General features: G+C 44.1%; 1 protein-coding gene across 7 annotated transcripts in view; it reads right to left on the bottom strand.

Moving 5' to 3' along the window:
- Positions 1–16,219, bottom strand: part of DCX (doublecortin) — a 78,439-nt gene that overhangs the window by 25,485 nt on the left and 36,735 nt on the right. The window lies entirely within an intron of this gene.

Here is a 16,219-nt window from a genome sequence, read left to right as displayed (position 1 = left end):
AGCAGCGTCCTGATGGGGCTCAGCTCTGGTGAAGCAGAAGGGGGCTCTGCCTCTCTGCTCTTCTCCCACCCCACATTAACGTGGTCCTGCTTTCCCTAGGGCTGGTGCTCATCACACAACTGCCTAGGGCAAGTCAAGCCTAACAGAGGCAAATAACCCCAAAACCAGAGATAAAACTCCCAAACAATTTCCTTGCAAGTTCTTGGAGGTCTGGCATTTCCTACCCAGCTGACAGGATACATCAGTCACCCAAAGGAATGACACAGCTACTTCTAAAATAAGAACAGAGATGCCCCCGTGCCACAGTGGCAGGGCTGTGACAACACTGACTGTGCTAGGGGCTGTCTTGGTACTCACAGAGCCTAAAACCTCAAAGAATCACTGGGGATAAGCACAGATGTAGAGCTGTGACTCCTCCAGAGCAATCCTGGTGACAAACTTTAAAGCCAAAACGTTTATCCATGCTATTCGTGGAGAGACCCAAAGTATGACAGGACAACATTCCCACCCCAGCACCATTTAAATCCAGATTTACTGCAGCTGTTGTGGCAGCCTCTCCCTCACTGAGTGCCTTGCTCCCCATTTCTGCCATCCTCAACAGGAGGAAGTTTTATCTTGCAGCACCTGGAGCTCCAAACTCTGCCTTGCCTTGCAGCATCAAACAGAACCAAAGTACAAGATGTGGGAGCCCCAGATCCACAGATTTAATCAGAGAACTGATAGCTGGGAGTTTGGAAATGTGAAAATGCTTTCAGGTTGCTGGGAGAAAAATTTAAAATCCCATCAGGCTGGGAGCGCCTCCCCATTTTCAGCTGGCAGAGATCTGCAGATGATGGAGTTGCTTTAACAATTCCTAACAATGTCCTGATATCCCAGATATCCTGACCAGATGTTGTGTCAGGAGCAGCACAAACGCTCATCTGCAATGACCCCAGTGTGGAACAGCTCCAGCAGAGCCAGCCTGGGGCTGCCACACACCCGAGCACCCAGCAGAGCCCGGGGTGGTTTCTGAAACTCCACTTTCCCAGGAAACCATTCCAGGCAAGCACAGGGTCAGCTCTGGTGTTTGTAATGGAGGTGAGAGGCTGAGAGCTGCTGCTGACCAGGGTTTTACCATGTCTGGGCACTGGGAGGGACTGGAGAGAGCGCTGGAGATGAGCATGGGGACTCACTGGAGGCAGAGCTGAGCTTCTGTATCTACTCATCTCTTGGAGCTGGACTGTGAAAAGTTAATTTCAAGCTCTAATAAATCAACTCTAAAGAAGGCTTTTGGCTATCTTAATAAGGCTCAGTGTTTCACACTGGTTAGTGTAATGTATAATTAAAGCACTGCCTGTGAGTGCCAGCTCTGGTTAGAATGCCAAACCTTAGTGAAAAGCCTGTTTTTCACATTGTCATGACTTTCAAAATGGAGCAGGCTGAAATCTGCTGTGGCTTTGATGATCAGAGTTAGAATTTTCTCTGCTAACTCCAGTGAATTCCTATTTCTGATTGTCTAAAATTAGATTGAAAATAGCTAACTTCATCTGTAGAGAATTCTCCCAAAGAAAAGATGACATTTCAAACCAGCACTTGGTATTACAGCCTTCCCCCTGAGGATGTGTGGCACTGGTTCATTTGCAAATAATTGGGTTTGGCTCAACACACCAGTTCCCATCTGAAAGCTAAGTACCACACTTGTGCCACTGAAAAGACCCGTGGGTTGCTCTGCTCCACTGTGCAGTTAAATCTGTGATCTAAAGTTGGATCAAAAGGCTTCAGAAATTTCCCAGCCTTTCAGAAAGAACCCACAGATGCTTTTGTTGTCTCCAGATCAGAAGTCCAAGTGTGGATTTTGTCCTCAACTGCCCACAACCACCCTGAGCAAAAGCAAAGTCCAGGCAATCAAGAAAATCTTCGGATCCAAGGGTCCCAACACGGTGGAGAAGTCCCAGCAGGTCCAAGAACAGGAACCTGACTGCATTTCAAACAGAGACACTTGCAATTCACTTTCCTGCATGCCTGCCCTCCAGAGAGCAGTTATTGTGTGTAAATGCACACAGTAGTTATAGCTCTATGTATATAAAATAATAGTTATGAACAGCTGGTGAGCACTGGAGGCTGGTAGAGAGCTCGATAATCTACTTGCTGAACTCTGAATATTCAGGAAACAATCACTTCTGCCTTTGCTCTATTTGTTCCTTTTTGGTTTCCTGTTGTAACTTTCACTCCTAAGAGCTCACCACAACACAGCAGAAAGGACAGCCAAAACCCAACCCCACTCTCCTTAAATGGTGCAAAACATTGCAAAATTCAGAAAATAGCTGGGCTCCTGTACTATTGGGCTTGTAGCTCTGTTGTTATGTTCACCACGTGTGTGGTATTTTCTATTTACCTTTTGTTTACTCAACCCCAGACCTTGATCACTGCTCTGAGTCCCTGAAACACATCCCAGATGGGTTCCTGCCCTCAGGAAGCCACTGGAGTAAACTTTCTTTGGGAAAAATGTGACTTCTCTGCTGGATCTGAGAGCACCAGAGCCAGCTTGTCTGAGGGGGGCTTGGAAAAAAGAAACCCACCAGGAAAAAGCCCTGGATGTGCTCATCCCTGAAGGACATGAAGCTGGGAAATGGGGCCATGCTGGGATAAATGGTTTGAGACCTCATTAACCAGTATGGAATGTTTAAGGGTTGTTCTTGACAGGCAAGGCCAGACCTCTACCTGCAGTAATGTTGGAGAGGCTTTTAGTGACTCCCAAATAACATTACTGGTCTTCTCTCCATTCTTCAGAAGACTTTTTTCTGATGTTTTCTCCATTTAAACAAACAAACAAATAAACTCCCCCCAAGCAGTGTGGACTTTTTGAAAGAATATTTTCTTCTTCTAGCTTACTCTGATCTATCACTCTAATTATATCCAATAATTCACCTGGAACACCATGGAAAAAAACAGCCCTGAAAGAAGGTTCATAGCAACAAAAAATTTACCCCAGATGATAACCTGAAAATATTTTTTTTTAAATGCTGCATTTTGCTTTTAGTTATATTTATTAAAGCACAGGACAAAACCCAATAGTAGCCAGATAGTGCAGGGAGCAATGCTAACACTTGAAAATGGTGATTTTGTTGGTGGCTGTTGCCATGCACCCTCAGCAATGACACCAGGAGCCAGCAAAATAGGAAGACTTTGTCTTTCTGCAGTTTTGAGTCTCCAAGCATTTTTCACCTATAACAAAAATTAAACTGGTGTTTATGGCTACAGTAGACAAGATAAATAGCATGCCTTTGTTTAAGGGAGGATAATATTGAATTTGAAATTCAGGATTGAAAGGACAATATTGACTCGGGAAAGGATCATACTGCATGAAATGTTTACTCTCCAATTCCTGTAGCTTAAGCAATTCCAAGGAAGGAAATCATATCTTCACAGCCCAGTCAATGAGGCACAAATTTATTTCTTACAAAGTCATTATTCCTAATAAATCTGATGGTAGCATTTTTCTTTGTGCCAAGGTCAGATCTTTAAAAACCCTTATAATATATATTATGGAAGAAATAAAAGGTTGTAGAGATTAGTTTGCAATTCCTTAGATTTTCCTTGCTAAATTAAATCCTTCTCTGCTTATATGAGAAAAAGCTTCCCTGAGAGGACAGCCTAGCTGGGATTTCTGCAGTGACAGTCCATCAGTGTGTGCTGCAGCAGTTTTAATTGCAGAGAGGAAAAGCTGCAGCCTTGTGAGAGCTGCTGAGCCCCTGCCTCATTTTAATACAGCACTTGTAGAACTAAGCATTTTTCAGGATTTTGACAAAATGGAGCTTGCCTCACACACATCCTGGACGTGAGCTCACAGTTTGCTGAAATGCCTGTGCTGGCACAGACAGAAATTCTGAGTTCTCCTGGAAAAGCAGCAGTAAAATCACAGGATCTACGCTGGCACAGCTCAGAGTAACTGGCTGCTCCCAGCTTCCTCCAGGAGGCAGCAGCACTATTTAGAAACTGTGATTTATTAATAAATAAAACAATTAAAAAGAATTAAAATTAAAAAGTTTAAGTACTTCAGCCTCAGCCTGAATCAGCCAGCAGTGCAGAGCCTGGGGTGCTTTGAAGGGCTGGGATTTCCCAGCTCCTTTTCCCCTCACTGTCCCTCACAGGTGATGGACACTGTCCCTCACTGTCCCTCACTGTCACTCCAGGACAAACGTGGGCACAGCAGTGACAGAGGGTGAACTGAACCATCCTCTTCACCCTTCAGAGAAGTGTCCTTTTCAGTCAGAAAGTGTTCTTATTTCCAGCTCTCTCCCTCAGTCATACTGATTTTGTAAACCAATCTCTCTGCAATCTCCCTCCCATGTAGGAATTTAGGCAGCAGAACAGTGGTAAGTACATAAGTAGCTTCAAAGCCCCTAAGTTTCTGCAAATCTAATGGTTATGTTCAAAGAAAACAGATGTCCACTTGCTTTCTTTAAATCATCACAGTTCTTCAGCTTCCAAAGGCTTCCAAAGGTCAGAACAGGGGGAAAACTGTCTACAGAAAAAGCCAAAAAGGGGCCAAAAAGACCCCAGAAGACAAGTGCATGCCACACACACATGCAGCCTGTAACAACAGAGCTGAATTAAGACACACTCTTTTTTCCTAGGCTGCTGTGATAAGTGCTGTAAAATGGAACCCATCCAATCATCAGATAAATACAATGAATGTGCCTGAGGTGCCTGCTCCTGTCCTTTCTCTCTCAGCACCAATCTGAGCAAGTCAGACCAGCAGCCAGACAGGCACCAAGAGCTAACCGAGCTGAAAATGCCACTAAAACCCCTTTAAACTCTGCTTTAACTCACACCAGCAATCTCAGGGATTTCTTTACACTCCATCAGCTGCACTCCAAGTCAGATTGGCAGTGGCCTGCTTGTTTCAGGTCTGAGGAGCCAAAGTCCTACATTTGGAAAAGGAAATTGTGCTCTATGATGTGTCACTTGGGTGTCTGCAATCAGCAAAGCCCAGCACAGAAACCAAACACACTCAGACTGACCCACAGAGAGATTCAGAAGGAATATGGGAATTAATGAACGTGGGTAGTTAGCTCCTCACCACACACCCACAAAGAAAAAGATTTCAGAAGACTGAAGGGTTAAGGCAATGTAATGGAAAATAAAGATGTTGGTATTGGAATGCACAGCACTTAATACATTTTTCTTTTTAACAGTCTGAAGACTGCAAGCCCAAAGCAGACACTGAATTGATTTACATTTTATTAGATTCTGGTTTCCTGCATTTAAAAATAAGAGATGTTTGAATTCAATTATTTCTTTAAAGTATGCACACACCCACTCAATAGATTCCACATTTGCATTCACAGAAAGAGAATTACTTATCTGCTTTCCTGAAAAAATACTGCTTAAAATTGATAAGCAATAAAAAGAGGAGTAGGAAAACCACAAATATTAACATTCCAAACTGGACCCGGAGCACTCCTGCATGCCCAGCCTGTGTCACACAAATATTTTAATTGCACTTTGGGGAGCCTTCTCTGAGCTACCCAGCAGTGAGGGAAGGGGGCTCTGTCACCTGTTTTTCCATCTCTGCCCCCCTGGGCCACCAAATGTCCACGAGGAGATCTGGCCAGGCCATGGCCACGCTGTCCCCTCACTCCTGTGAGGCACCAGGAAGGGCAGGAGAAGTCACCTCTGCCCTCTGGGTTTCTCTGTGACCTCCCAATTGAAACACACAGAGACTCTTCCACTCCTTCATGCATTATTCAGAGATCTCAGCTTTTTCCTGTGTTCACAGAGACCATTCAGGCCCCACCTACACAGTCTGACTGAAACAATCAAACTCCACTCTCCTGCAGAGGTTTTTTTCTTCCTTTCTCACCTACAGAAGAGAAAGTTCTGGGCCATTCAAGACCATCAAATGTTTTCTTTGATGCCAGGAGGAATCTTTACACCTTTTAGTGGCTGAAAAATGCAGATCCTCTTCATTAGGCTGTATAACTCCAGCAGGTTGATCATGAGTGCTTACACCCACTTTATGAAGCAGCCAAAGCAGAGTAGGGACACCAGCTCCTGACCAATGTGCATTATTTCTAGGATAAGCATTTGTGATGCTTATTTAAGTGGAATAAGAAATATTGATGCATGTATGTCCACGGCAGCTTGCAAGACTTCATGCATGAGGAAATGCTGCTCTCAAGGGGCTGCAGCACACGGTGCCTGTTTATCCAACTTCTGGAAATGGGTAAGTTTGAAACAGAACGGAACAAAAAGCAGGAGGGAGGGAGGTCAATAGCCAAGCTACCCAGTAGGAATGTAAAAGCTGAATTTTAATATCTCTGATGAATTCGTGGTGCTTCCAAACTGTGTGAAATCCAATTAGCCTCTGGGAGAAAGGTTAGTTTGTTATCCCCGTTGCCTATACATATGGAGGAGACTGTGAAACAGATATTCAGGCTGTTGATTCTTTTTAACCAGAAGAAAGGCTTGCTCTTGCATTCATGAGGGTATTACGCCGAGGATAAATGCGCTGTGAAGTTTAGGGGAACAAAGAGCACAGCCATGCACACCAGTATATAAAACATTACCATTTCTCCATTGGAAAACCATAAAATGAGGAATTCTGGGTGACAGATTGACTTTGAAAGGAGAGACTGCCAGCACAAATAGCCCCAGAGCAGGTAGCACTTAGGAATTCAGAAAACTGCATCCTAATCCTCATCACTCTTGAGAAGAGACTGTAGTTTTGGATGACAGAAGAGCAGCAGAGACTTTGGAAGTAGCACAACTACAGGGCCAAGGTCAAGCAAGACTAATAGCAATGGGAGTCTTGAAAATTCTTGAAAGTAAGGACAGAGGGAGCCTGTAGAGGTGAGGCTGGAATATCCATTAATGGGATTTCCAACTCCAAAAAACCCCTAAAATCTATAGCTGTTGCCATCCAGTTGTGCCCAGTTTCACAAAAGGGAACGGCTGTTCAGCTTCGTGCAGGTCTGTCTTGAATGAGGCACTGACAGTGAGGAGGAGATCTTGGGAAATAGATCCTCACCCTGCTCACAGCACAAACACAGCACTCTGTGCCAGGATGGAGTGCTTTGGGACAAAACTGCTGTATCCATGCATTTCCATTTCCAGGGCTAATCCACTGTCTTTCAGACCACCCTTCTTCCCAACTGCTGCCCAGCACACAGCCATGGAAGGACAGGGCAGCATCCCAGCACAAATAAAGGTCTGGGAAAATGAGGATTACACAAAATAGCTGTATTTGTTCCTACATCCTCTGTGATGTGGTGTAAAGAGACATGAGAGAAAATTCTGTCCTCAGTAGTCACCCAGAGTGACAAAGGAAATGGCATCAAATATGACTGATGAGTTTCCCTGTAACACGTGGATGTGTTTTACTCACTGAGGCTGCCTCTCTGAGAAATGGAGTTATTTCAGGTTGTCCCATGTCCTGCTGACAGCAGTAACTTCCTTCCAAAATAGGTGCTGGGGAGAAATGAGAGTCAGACTGCTGTTTTTGTCAGGGCATCAGAAGAGTTCGGGAACATTTCAGTTTGAGTCAGGCACCAGCGCTCCTCTGGAGGAGCAAGTTTTGCACTGGCTGTGTCTCTCCTGGCACACTGACACACTTCCTAAGGGACACCCTCGCCCTCCTGGGCACTTGGGGGAGACAGAATATGTTGATTAGGATTAAGTCACAAATACCCCACAAATCTCAGTCAAAAAGACACAGCAGCCTGGCCTTGTTTGGCCTACGTCACCTTCTTTCCAAGAATGGGCGATAAAAAAACCCAAAAAAACAACAAAACAATAAATCAAGAGAGTAGCAGGCTAAATGCTTTCCCTCCATCTTATTTGGCACTTTGGCAAATGATTTTGGACTCCTCTGTGCCATCCTGGGTTTCCCAGCCCAGGGCAGACACAGGTACAGACACAGGCCCCAATCCTTTGGGATGTGAGGGGCCTGGGCACAGGTACAGGGTTTGCCCCTCTGTTTTGTACATCTCTAAAATCCTACACACGTCCCCATCGAGGCACATGTCGAGGAGTTGTTATTTTTACTTGCTGCTGTCAGCCTTCATGGAAAAAAGACACCAGTGTGAAGTGTTCAACCTCTAAGTTGTGGCATTCACATTCTCGGAAAAAATTCCTTCGCTCGGGATTTTTCTCCTGGGAAGCTGAGAGGCCTCAGAGAAAAGGAAAACAATTCTGATCTCATTTGCTTCTCCTGTGTTGTGCTCCTCTGGAATGTGTTTGGGGATTGTTTACCCACAAGTGATTGTTTCATTGGGTTCTGCTGTGAGTTGTTTCACTCTTTGGCCAGTCAGGGCCAGGCTGTGTCAGACTCTGGAGAGAGTCAGGAGTTTCATTATTATCTTTTAGCATTCTGTAAGTATCCTTGCTGTATTCTTTAGTATAGTATAGTATTCTTTAATATAATATAGTATCATACAGTAATAAATTAGCCTTCTGAGAGCATGGAGTCAGATGCATTCCTGCCTTTGTCGGGGTGCCCTGCAAATACAATACTAAGTAAATCGTCCTAATACATCTCCAAACCTAGTGAGGGACAAATGTCCCATCCTCCAGCAGTATAAATTCATTTACAGCATATAGATCCAAGTCAGCCAAATTCTTGAATTACATGGGAAGATGCAACTGGTCTGTGTCTAATTAACACTGGCTTTGCATTTCATCTCACTCAAAGCATCAGTGCTGATGCTCAATTCCTTAAATATTCTGTAAAGGCTCCTAGAGGCATTTTGACTCGTTAAATTTCAGTGTTTGCCAGGATCTTTATCACACTGTTAATTCTGGAGATTAATGGGAATTAAAAATGGCGGCCTTTAAAAATTAAATTGTAACAGATGCTACATGAAATCTAAAGGAAAGTAAGAATTGTTATCAAGCTGTTCTTCCAGGGAGCTAAATTTTCTTCCTTAATTATAATTCTGAACCTGTTCTTTGTGTTTTGGGAGATATCCTGAATTTACAGCTAATGCATATCCCCTCCCTATCAGAAGAGTTTTGTTTTCACCCTAATTTCTGTTAATCTTTGAATAAACCTATTATTTTTTTTTCCCTAATTAACAGGTCTTTTCAACTCGTCTCACAAGAGAACAGAGTAGTGGAAAATTCAGCTTTATGTCCTGAGCTAAACCATATTAGGGTGGAAATTAACAGTGTTAAGCAGGCTGGGAGATAAAAATACTTTGTATAGCACATGTAGAGAGGCTGCTGAAATGGATGTCCCAAAGCCTTTCACATGAAAATATCTTTTTTTTTTCCTTTTTTTTGCAATGTATTTCATCCTTTCCACGTCTGCAGGAGCAGTGACAGGTTCTAGCTTAGTGTGCAGCAACGTTAATGGAATAATTGATGCAGGAATAGTGAAATAGATGATGTGTAAAATGGCAGGCTGCATAATTGTCTGGAGTGAGTTCAAGTATTTCTGCAGTGAAAAATTGTCCTGTTTGACACTCCCATCACGTCTCCTCGCTGCTGCGTGGCAAGCAGATTTCATTTGGAGATGATCCCGAGATGCAGTTGATTTACTGGCGGGATTCCAGAAGGCAGGAGGTTAAAACCTTCCTACCCCAACAGAACAGCACCTGGGAGAGGCATTACGGGGCTCACACTGCTTTGGGGAGCAACCACTCAAATTACAGCTCAGTAATAAACACAGAGCACATCAGGGTGGATCTGAGCCACTGAGCAGTGGCAGAAGAGCACCTGATTAGAGAAATAAAAATACGACTTTGTAATATTTGACCTTTCTTTTTGCAATATAAAATATTATGTGATGGAAGAAAGGGGGAATGGAAAGAACATGAGTTTTTAAAATTATGATGCAATTAATTTCTGCTCATGTGAAACATGCAAGAGCCATTACATTTGCATGGCATTTCTCATCAAATCAGTTGTAGAATACTGAAGCAATTAGAAACTAATTGCTATGAGATTCCCCCAAGAGATATATGATGGAAACAGGAGGTGGCCGGAGACAAGCAGAAGTGTATCTGTTTCTTTGCCAATCTCTAGGAAACAGCACACTCCACCTCTGGAATGGTGCAGAGGTGGCTGCAGGGCTCCCAGATCAGCCTGCTGCAGATGGCTGCACTCCCTGACATTCCCTTTGTGCTCTCTCTGGGATAATTGGGTGGTGCTTTGCTTGTCTGAACCACAGGAATGATGCATCAGGATTTTTAACTCCTCCAACCACTGCTGCATCAATTCAACAGCTCCTCACCCATCCTTCCCTCTCCATCTCTTCCCAGCCCTCACCCCCAGAGACTGAGTGTCATTTCCATGGTAAATGGATCCTTTCTGCTGGTGTGCAGGACACCAGCCTGGCATCTGCCATGCAGTGCTTCCCTGGCCTGTCACAGGCACGGGCTGAGCTGGCATCCCCCCGGCACTCTGCTGTGAGGCAGGAACGAACACAGATCACCTCACAGTGCTCTTCACCTTGCCAGGGGTGGATAGTCTAGATTCTTTCCTCCCCTGACCCTTCCTGCTGATCCTCACCTCTGCACAGAATAGTTAATTGTTCTTTGGCAGGTTTTGAGTCAGCTTCTGATCTCAATTATGTGCCCACCAGCCCTGGGTCAAAGTATTCTGAGTCCTCTTTGTGACTGTGATCAGAAACTCTGCAACTGCAGTCAAACAAAAGGATTTTAAATAACCCTTTGTTAGACTCAGCAAAGCTGACACATTAATAACACCCATTTAAAGATGCAGGTGTTGGAGTTTTTTTGTTTGTTTCAGGGTTTAATTTTGTTGTGGATGCCAAGAAAGAAACAAGGTTTGTTGTCTGCTCAGGATGGGAATGCTGCTCATACATAAATGGATATGTAGGCATTGCACAGAGACTGAGGATGCAGTCATGAGCAGGAATGTAGATAGAAGGGCCAAGGCCACACTGACACACGAGCCTCTTGGTGCAAATCCACGGGAGAATTCCACAGAGCATCACTCGGGCTTTGCTCCCTGATTATGCTGACAGCACTTCTGAAACTTGATCTTTTTAGGTTTTCCTCCTCAAATGTTTTACGGCCTCCCTTTGCTGCCTTCCCCTTCCACCCCAGAGCCAGATCATTTCTGACAGGTAATCCAGCAGTATCAGCCTCTCCCGTGGCAGTCTCCCTCCCCTCATGGTGTGCTTTCATTTTGCTCCTGCACTCCCATAAACATCCAGCACAGACAGCCAGGGCTGAGCTTTTTTTAAGAAACACTGAATTGCTGCAATTCCAGTCGGGCTCAAGAACTGCAGAAACACATTCAGCATTTCTGAGGCTTGGGATAGCAGGGATTAGTGGAGAGGTAGTTGTAACAAAACCAGTGTTGTGCTTTCCCTGGTGTCTCGGAGGAAATCTTGTTCAGAATATACATTTCCATCCGGAATTGGGCGCTGGAGTTCACTAAAATGTCACTGTGCTAAAACAACTTTCTCTAATTTCCCCCTGTGTGCCCAGGCAGTGCAACATCTGTAACCAAATAAGGCAACACACCAGCATCCTTATAAAAGAATTAGGGACTCATGTCCTGACAATTAACATGCTGGTGCAGTCAATTCCTGGAACATCAACTCAGCCATGATACTTGCACTCTACAACAGCTTAACAAGCATTTTGCTTTTGCTGTCTTGAACTCAAACATGCCAAAGTAATTTTAAAAACCTGACACTCTTCTCCCTTTGTAGTCCAGGCTAAATATTTTGTTTCTTTCCCCCAGAGAATACATAATCTACACTATTGTCTTGTTTTACTTCCAAGGCAGCCTTCTTAGACAAAAGAAAAATACTGGCTGCCTAGAAAATCAGCTTTAGATAATGAATGGTACATTCTCTTTGCAATTCCTTTTCACTTCTTTGCAACAGCAAGGCAAGTATTAAGTTCATTTATCCTAGCTGACTTATATTTTTCAGTTTTTACTGAGAACTCTGCTGTCCCTTTTCTCTGGTTCTCTGATCTGGTCCTGTCGATGCACCCATTGTCCCTGGGTGTGTTTGATTAAGTCCCAGTTTTATTCAGCTGGAATGAAAACCATGGAAATCCCAGCTTGGGCACCCCCAACATGTCTGGGATGGGGCTCTTGCCAAGAGCAGCAGCTCCTGGGAGAGCAGGTGAAGCTCTCCAGGTCATTGTGTGCAAATCAAACTCTCCTGGTTACTCAGTAAAATGTTTTGCACCCAGGTCTCCTTCACTGGGAGCAAATCCAGACTGTATAAATAAATATATATTTATTTAAGGACCATCAGGTGGTCATAGAACTAAGCATTTATCACAATAACATACTGACTCATAACAAAAGAGTGCTATTCTGGCTACTGCATGTGAGATTTAGGCCAGTGAGTGGCAGAAAAAGTTCCCAGCCTTTTCCCGAACATATTTTTTTCTTCTCTTCAAGATGCAAATGGAAATCTGGGAAGTTTTATCTTATGATGAGCCTTTGCCTTTCTAGTGCCATTTAAAGAGCCCATTTAATCTCATTTCAACTCACCTATATTGAATTAGAAATACAGCATCACTTTGGTAAGGTCTGCCACTGGTCTGCAGCCATCCACTCCAATTCTGCATTAAAGGACATCTCTGAAGAGCCCTGGGGTGCTTTTATTCCACCCTTTGCAGCTCCTCTAATGCTGATGAGGGATGTCCCAGAATTTGTGGGAATTTTGGGCTTACCCTGGTGAGCAGCACACCCAGAAAGTCTGAGCCCTTGAGATCAAGGCTTGGGAGCTGCTCCTGGAGCAGTGCGTGGGGCAGAATCGGAACAATGTGACACAGGTACTTTGAAACAAATAATGGGACACAAACAGCAGCTGTGTCCCACCTGGAGGTGCCTCGGGTACATGTGAAAAATAGTGCCATTCAATGTAAAATTTCCTTGAACTAGATTTAATTTTGAATGTGCTGATAACAACTTGGTTTGGTTTTGGTGGTTTCTTTGTTTGTTTGTTTGTTTGTTTTTCCAGCAGGTAGCATCACAGCAACACACAAGAAAAGGGATCCCATTTGAATTGTGTACATATTCATCATGTTGTCATTCCCCACTCATGGTTACAGCCCCTAATAAGATGATGTTGCTCTCTTGTTTGTGTACACAGCCCAGCCTGCTGTTTGGGGGTTAATGAATGATAGCAAGTGAAAGCATGGAAATAAAATTAGCAATGCCCACAGCAACCCACTTTATCAAACTCACCAGTTTATAGGATTAGCAATGGATTCTGTGCAAATCTCTGCTATGGGTATTAGCAGGGCAAGATTTATGCCAATTAGCAGAAACAGTGCAGATTATTTGGGAAGAGCATTGACAAGAGTTAAAAACTCCCTCTACTTTCAAACTGTGTTGTTGGGACATCCCTTTCAAGCATTCAACTGCACTTACAAGTTTAATTTTACTCATCTCCCGAGTGCTATTTGATTTCTTACATGTATCCACAGCATTGTTTCCTGAGGCAGTGAAGAAGGCTGAATTGTTCCTTTCCTAAGATAAATCTTGCACTCTCAAACTTCTCTGGATTCAGGTCAGGCTGCCCTCAGCAGAGCCCCACGTGTGTCACATTCTGCACTCTGCAGCAGATGTGATTCTGAGCACACAGACCCCACTGGGGAAATTCCCTGCTGAATTCCAGAGGGATCAGACCCAAATCCCCATGGCAATCAAGGACCTGAGGGAAAGAATTCCAGAAATGGGCTGGTAGGTGCCACTTGAGCAGCAGCAGAGCTCAGCCTGTCTCCAGCAGAGGAACATTGCTGATGGAACACAGCTCCTAAAAGCTGCAGCTATCCCGTGGGCATCAGGACAGCAAATCCACACACAGATTTCATTGATAATCAGATTAGAAAAGGAAAACTTCATGGTAAGTGGACTTTTCCCATATACTCAAACCTACAAGACTGGGACAAGCCTGAAGCTGGTGCCATTGAAGATAGAACATCCCTTGAAAAGCCAAGTTTTTGGGGGAGGGCCATTCGTTCTGCTTCTCTAAAACCAAGTTTTAATAAATGAATGAACTTCCAAGACAGCATCCTCTCATCTCTGCACAGTGGATGATCTGGAGCTCCGGGGGATGTGTGAGCTGGTCCCACTCTGAAGGGACAAAGATGCTGAGTTTGGTCTAATTCCACACACACACACACGTGCCACAGATACACTAATGGGTTTTTGCTCTAAAACAGTTGATAATCTCCCAGCCAGTTTATCCTGAAGAAAAGCTGGTTAATAGAACTAGGTATTTACAACTGTGACAATTCCATTGAAGCAATTTGTGTGCAGACATAATTATGTTTCTAATGAAGATTAACTTAAATTAAATGCTTTTAATTACAATTTGCACTGCCTTTGGCTATTGTGCAGACTGTATTCTGACACTCACGCCTCACCAGACACGAGATTTATACTTTGCTGTGTCAAAGCTGACCATAATTATTGGCTGGATATTTGCTGTCAGGTGCTGCTGACATTGCAAAAGGGCTCAGTGCTGGAATCCACGGTGTGGAAGGACCAGAGATTGAACCTTTCGAGAGCTGTTTGCTCAAATTCCTCTGATAACACCCTGTGTGCCCTTGTGACTGCAATTCTTCTACCTGTCTGCTCCAGCTTTCTCCAGAAGAAGAGGGAATGTTGCTTTTTATTACCAGAGGAGCATGTGGAAGCCTCTGTATCTGTATAATTTGCTGGAGTCCCTTCTTGATAACTATGGGAGCCCAGTTTACATATTAGATCCAAATTTGAAAAAAAATTAATTCCAAAGGGTCCTTAGAGGCAGCATCTTCATTATTCAGAAAATCTTGGCATGTAAACTCCACCTACCAGCATTCAAAAGGAATGAGTGATCAAAGCCAGATTACAGATTCATTAGTGATTAATCTGTTCAGGAAAACCTTCCCTGGTGCTTTGCAGGAATATGATAGGAATATGATTAATAGTAATAGTTACAATAGGATCGTGGCCAAACCCATAAACAGCTACTAAGAAACAACCACAGGAGCCTTGGAGGTTCCTTCCTGAAGAGATCTTGTTTGGTGGAGATGTACTCAGAGCTCTGTGTCCTTCCACAGTGACTGCAGACCTTTACAAGCCCTCACATCCCTGGGAAGAGTTGGTAATGAGGGACCTCAGTGGCATTTCACTGCCAGAATCGCAGTGCCCTGCCTCCTTCGTGCCCTGTCCAACCCTCATGTCTTCAGGAAAATTGAAGATGACATAAGGCAGGGCAGAACTTAGCCCAGGGCTTCCGCTCTTGGGGTTTGCCTCCTTCTTCCTCTCCGTGTGTTGGAGAGAGAATGAGTTACAGAAAATATTTCATCTCTCCCTTCTTTCTGTAAGGCTTGTCACAAAACCAGCTCTCACTGTGAGCACACGTGTGACATTTCACCTCCAGCACAGCCCTGTGGCTTGGAGCCTGCTTCAGCACATTGTCCTTCCCCAGGGGGCTGTGACAGCCCCTGCCTGCCCTCCTTGGGAAGGGGAAACCAGGAGGTGCTAAATCCCCCTTTAAAGCACAGTCTCAGCATAGAGGAGGAGTGTTTTGTGCAGTAAGAAACATAAAAAATCTCCAGGAAAAGTTACAGCCTGGCTGATTTGCCTCACAGGAAAGAATCACAGAATGGTTTATGTTGGGACAGAGCCTTTAGATCACTGAGTCCAGCCACCAACCCAGCCCTGCCAAGGCCACCACTCAGCTGAGAATAATGCTCATCCCACTTAGCATTCATTCCAATACATATTTCATCATGTTGATGCATATTTTATTGCACTTTTTGTACCAATTCCTCCAGCATTTTGCTTTTGCAATGGTGCCTAATAACCCATGATTGCATGGAGCCCTGTGTGTTTGTGGCTGCTGTGATTCCCTCCTGTCCTGAGGAGGGAATGATCTTTCCAGGCTCCTGTTTTCCCTGTGTATTGCTCCCAGTTTGGTTCTCCCTCCCGGGGTTTCCCAGCCCGTGTTTTTTCCATCACAAGAATGATCCCATTCCCAGCTCCACTCAGGCCATCCTGCAAACTTCCACCCTCCAGCTTTTTAGATACAACATCTATGGCCACTCTACCCACATAAACCAAAAAAACTTGGAATTTTTACTGTCACCCTGATTGGAGTAAGTTTTATTCACAGAAATACAGATTATTATTTGGTAAAATACTAAAAAAAGTGCATATTTGCACAAAAGATAAGCCAATGCTCACCATCTATTTTATTTTTTTCTGAGTTAAGAGGCTGGCTGGTGGATGGCCAGGGCAGTGCACC

The sequence above is a fragment of the Motacilla alba genome, chromosome 4A, assembly GCF_015832195.1.
Source record: "Motacilla alba alba isolate MOTALB_02 chromosome 4A, Motacilla_alba_V1.0_pri, whole genome shotgun sequence".
Taxonomy (NCBI): Eukaryota; Metazoa; Chordata; class Aves; order Passeriformes; family Motacillidae; genus Motacilla; species Motacilla alba.
Note: the sequence above shows the minus strand (reverse complement) of the source record. Positions and strands in the feature narration are given on the sequence as shown.